Consider the following 6,000-nt stretch of genomic DNA (forward strand, 5'->3'; position numbering starts at 1 on the left):
AGTAAAACCCACAGCCTTCTGCATCAAAAGCAAGTACACTTCTCTTCCCCTGAAGCTCTTAGCTCCTTGTGAAATCCACTTGGTACTCAACTGTATTTCTCAACTTTGCAGCACATGAGCACAAGGAATCTGGAAAAAGCCAAAATGTACAAAAGCCCAAAAACCAGGGACACATTTTAAACATTGCTTGTATAATCTTGGAAAGTTGTTAGAATAAAATGCCATGCTACCACCATGCATTTCCCTGCCAAGTCTTGAACCCAGCATGCTGTTCAATACAGTCAGAGCAACAGATCACTATGCCAAATCAGCTGCTTTTTGGAAGACAGGAAGACTGAAACTTAAATGGCTATCATTTAGTGAATTCAGTTCTCACCACAGCTCTCAACATCTTAGCACAAAAAAAACTGGACAAAGCCAATATTGGGGGAATACAGCCCCGGAAATATGGACAAATTTCAAATATTGATCTTATAAACTTAGAAAATCCCTAGAATAAAATGTTTTGTGTTACCATGTACTTTCTAAAGAATATGCAGTCTGTAATTCAAATGTCTGTCATTATTTAGTGAATTCAAAATCCAGAAAATCACAGATTTTATGAGGAACAGAACAGAACAAAAATATGAGACAAAAATCTGAACACTTTTCACAAGTGGTGGTGGGTAAGGAATTCAGCTTCGTGCTACCTGCACCCAAGGTTCAGGGTTTGAGCCTGAGTTACTCTCTAGCCACCAGTTATAAATAAGTGGGGCATTTCACATACACACACACACACACACACACACACACACACACACACACACACACACACACACACACACACACACCATTTGAAATGTACCTGAGAGCATAGTCCACAAAAAGCAGTCCCAGTACCTGAGAACAGCAGAAAGAATCCATTCAAAGCAGCTCCTGTCATCCTGGGGAATGCTGAGCACACATGTGTGCGCCGAATCCAGCCTCCAGTTCCATTCTGAGCATGCACTGACTGCAGACCTTGAAAATCAATCCTCTTCCAGTCTCTGCAGTTGTAACTGCATAGACTTCTGGGACATCTGTACACTGATTGTTTCTTTCCTAATCAGGACTGGTTAAACAGCAGTCCAGATTTGAGTTCTGAGCACACATGTGCAGAGTTCCGGGACTCATTCATTTTTTTTTATTTTGGTTTATCCTGTTTTTGTATAGCTGGGGGGCTGCAGTCCTGCAGTCCAATACCATGAGCCTCCACTGGAAACTAGTCATACCATCCCTTAATAGGGGGTGATTTGCCTTAGAGAAGTTTTTAAAGTTTGTGGGTTAGATGGGGGGACTAATTTTACCTTTATTTCAAGAGAGATCGCTTTGTGATCTGATTTCACCAGTGAGGACATCACACTGTGGGGAGTACAGCACCCTACCATATTTGTCAGTACCAGATCTAAGATCTTTGCTCCCCTAGTGGCAGTGCAGTCTAGCTGATGAAGGCATTTGAATTTACAAAGTCAAGAAGTCTTTGGGCCTGCATATTAGTGGTTGTGTATGCCTCCCAATTAATGGGGGGTAGTTAAACTCACCCATGTGTATGCATTGGGCTGGATGGTGAGTCATTCTAGTAACTTCAGGTATAATATATGGACTTCCAGATTCATGGTAGGGGATCTATAGCTATCAAGAGTATGGTAATTGATTTTTCCTATGGTTGGTTGGACATGGAGTAGCTGAAGCATGTCATATTGTATCACCAGCCATGAGGTTTGCTTATCCTTTACGTGGGTAGGTATACCTCCAATGTTTGTTCTTTCATGTTCAGTGGGTGGTTGTTATAGCCATGCACTGCCAAAGTGCTTTCTGTGGCTTTGAACTACGTTTCAGAAACTGCACAGATGTCAGCATTCTCCAGGGTGAGGAGAGCTTCCAGAGAGTACAGTTTCTGGTTAAGACTACCTGTTCCTAAGCCAGATGGCTGTCCACCTAACCGCAGAAGGGTCAGAGTGAGGGTATTTAGCTTGTTTGCAATATTTGCATGGTGAATGGTACTGAGTGCCTTGGTGAGGTCAAGGTAAGCTGTGAGGACAGCTTGCGGACCGTCTTCAGCCTGAGTAATCCTCTCAAAGAGTATTGCAAGATTCATTAGAGAGGCTGTACCCTTGAGAAAACCAAACTGCTACGAGCCAAGTCTCATGATTCTTGATATCATTGTGATGGTGACATTGACTTCCCTCTTTATTTTCCTGTGGATTTTCCAAGCAGTAATGGCTTTGGCTCAGTCCTGAAATTGGATGCAGCCTTCTGCAGAAGGAAAAAACAGTCCTGCAATACATTTTCTGAAATCATAACAATGTCAGATCCGTAGATGTGCACCACTCCACCATTTAAGAGGTGGGCATTTGCTCTCTTGAAGTTAAAGATTGTTCTCATTCATTAATCTCTCACACTTATGCTCAGATATTATATTTCTCTATCCCAACAGTAGGAAAGGATATTTTATAGAGATGTGGAGAAATATTCACAATCTCTCTAGACAAAGTTAATACAAACTTCACCAATGTATTATATAAAATCACACACAAATGATGGATCAGTAGAAACCACCCATGTATTACTTACTGATATTTTTCCAGAGAGCTAACCCCAGACTACTGACTGTTTTGGGCAATGTTTGCTCCTTGTATATAAATATTGTTATATTCAAAGTAATTTCACACATTGTCATGAAATTCTCAGAGAGTATTGCTTACATAGTTGCTTATAAACACCGTTAGGTTGTACTCAAAAACTCAAAGACAATGGAGCAGCTGTGTCTTGAATTTTAATAATAAAAAAGACATTTTAATGTAATTTTTATACCACAACATATACAAATAATAAAATCATCCACTTTCATACAGAGTTCCAATTTCTTGTCAGGCATAAGTCACAAAGCACTACATAATATTGCGCTGACAGCTTTTATAGCATTTTGTCAATTGCAAATGGTCATTCTGGACAGTATCTGACCATACAAAAATGTCAATACCACTGCATTGCTTGACGATATTCTTATAAAAAAATTAGGGGAAAACCCATATGTAGCCATCTTTATAGAACACATTGTAGTAGCTACTTCCTGTTAAGAAAATAAGTCACTAGAATCACAAATATGTGCATGTCTGTCAGAAAAATAAGATAAAATGTCAGAAATATCACTTTTTCTTAGAAAAGATCTGACTCCATCATATACTGAGTTTGTTAAATGTATATATTTGTTAAATAAGAATGCTCCAGATGTAAGTTTGGGTACACTTGATGGGTTATACTAGAACATTCCATGATAAGCCTTTGCGGTAATACTGTATCTGGGTATAAATATCACACTAATTTATACAATAAAAATTGAAATCTTGGAATTTCATTGAGCCTAATTTCACAAGAGAGACAGAATTGTACTCTTTGTTCAAAGGTTTAAACCTGATGTGCTCACATTACAAGAATGTCATCTGAGCCTGGAACAACACTGATGACGGACTATTGGGACAGAGGGGGCAACAGATTCTTACCCCAGAACAAAAGAATGGTGGCACTGTTGTTCGCTAAGTCTTTCTGGGTGCAGTTAAAGAATGTTTTAGCAAAACCCGAAACTGTGTTTTGTAGGGTAAAAGGGTTCTGTTATTGCATGAGATTTGCTATTTTTATTATCTACCTAACCCCAACACTTAAACAAGGAGAGTTCAGACATGCTATAACATCACTATTTGCATTTCAATAAGTGCTTGCAATTTATATGGACTGGAATTCTGTTTCACATCCAGCAATTGTACAGGATACCCCAAAATGGCATAATATGCCTCATCAAGTAAAAACACAGCTTCTTATCACCTAGAAATATATCAAGCATCCATCTGTCTGTCCAGCACTAAAAAACATTCTACACAACTATGTTCTCAGTCAGTCATTGCAATCTGGTAATCAAAAACTCCTGTCTACAAACTTATCAAATCTGCTGGGCATTGTCTGTACTTGTACAATGTTGCTACAGCCTGGAACTCCTTACCTGCATCCATCAGGTCTCTACCCTCAATCCCATCCTTCAAAACCATTCTGAAAGACTTTGCAGTCAAAATCTGTCTCTGTTCTTGTTCAAAACCAGGATAAACTACATCTCTAAATGTGAACAAGTACCTTTTTATTCCTTATACTGCCTTACTCTCCCTTCTTCACTTACTTCCTTACTGCTACCTAATTCCCTTCCCTGGCTTTCTCTCTAAATATACCATAAGCCTGTTTTTCTCTCACTTTACATTACAATTCCTGTTTGCCTTAGACTAACTTACCTTTAATTTCCCCACAAACTGTCTAAAATTTCTCTAAATATTAAATGATTGTCATATAAGGGGTACTGATTTTTAACCAGTGTTTTTATATGAAAACTACAAACTGTAAGTTTATGACATATATTGGTGGTGGGTAAGTTTAATATGCGTGTCTCTTTTATTTATTTATAGTACTGTTTTTATATATCCTTATATATCCACTGAGTCTGTTCCAATTGTTGTTGTATTTGTTTTGTTTCTGGTGTAAAAAAGCTTTCAATTTTTTACTTTATTTATTTTTAGTATCTATTTTGATTTTTATTGTTACTATTTAATTTTTTATTCATTTAATCTATCTTCCTTCTATAAACTGTCATTCTTATGGTACGAGCCTGAGTATTGAAATTTCTTGCAGTGATACACACTTTTTTCTCTGTGTTGATCTGTATGACAATAAAGTTTACTTTGGCTTTGACTTTGACATGACTTTGACTATATTATGTCTAATTTGTTATAGTTATTTAAAATCCAGATGTATTTCTTTTATTTTTAAGCATTGTAAAATGATTGTTCTTAAAATGTTTTGAAATAATTTAGAACTTTTCTCCACAGGCCTCCACTGAAAATGGGCTTCTACCCAGTCAGATTTTCCCGGTAATCAAATGTCAATAAATAAACAACTGATATATGAAACATATATCGGGTACACTTTGCATATGTTTCATCATGACTTAATTCCCATATTGACAAGGCATTTATTTTCAAGGATCATGTTTATTGGATTAGAACATTGCAAACTCACCATTTTATATTATCAAACCATGCACAGTTGAAGCTACAGTTAGAGTGGAAAAAGGGAATCCTAGAAATAAATACTGAATAAGGTCCAGCCAAGCTAGAATCATCACTGTTTAATACCTTAAACCTCATTTAGTGGATATCTATGGTGTATGCAAATGGATCTACTTTTGTTCATCAAAATTGCATTACTTTGAAAAAGAAAATTAGATGCCCACTTCAGCGAAAGTGCATTAAAATAAAAGTGCACTTTTGTTGAAGTCTAGTCGCCGGATCGGCTGACTAAAAAAAAAAACACAAAAAAATAAAAAAAATCTTTTGCAGGGGGCAAGCCCCCCAGCACTCCCCATGTGGGGCGGGGGCTGTGCCCTCCACACACCCCCTAATTAAATATATAATCTCTGAGTTTGCACTACAGTGAGGAAAAGGGAATATTCCCATTCTTTTCTGTATTGTGATCTCTGTACTTGGTTTTCGAAGTTTCAGTACTTCGAAAAAGTGGTCTCGCACAAGTGGGTTTCAAAGTACTGAAACTTCATCCAACCGAAGTAGACCCATGCAAACAGTCTAGTTGTAGACATGCAATTTTGACCTTTTTTCTTTATTCTTTTTTTTTATCTTATCAGTACAGCATTCGTGGGTTATTTGGCTTGCAGAATATCCCAAATAACATTCAAACCATAGTGTAAAAAAATCACACGGATAAACCATTGAGTAAAAACTGCAAAAAAGACCCAGCCAAGCAAGAGTCTTCATTGTGTAATACCTTACGTCTTCTGTAAATGGATGCCCTTATACATATACTGGGGGTACAAAAAATGGGAGATCCAAAAGAGTTGATCAAACTGTTACTTTATATTTAAGGCATTATTGGAATTGAAAAACACATCCAGAAGTGTATCAAGCAACTTCATTTCTGATGAAAAGA

Source organism: Protopterus annectens, chromosome 1.part1 (genome assembly GCF_019279795.1).
Source record: "Protopterus annectens isolate FY-2018-M chromosome 1.part1, PAN1.0, whole genome shotgun sequence".
NCBI lineage: Eukaryota > Metazoa > Chordata > Ceratodontiformes > Protopteridae > Protopterus > Protopterus annectens.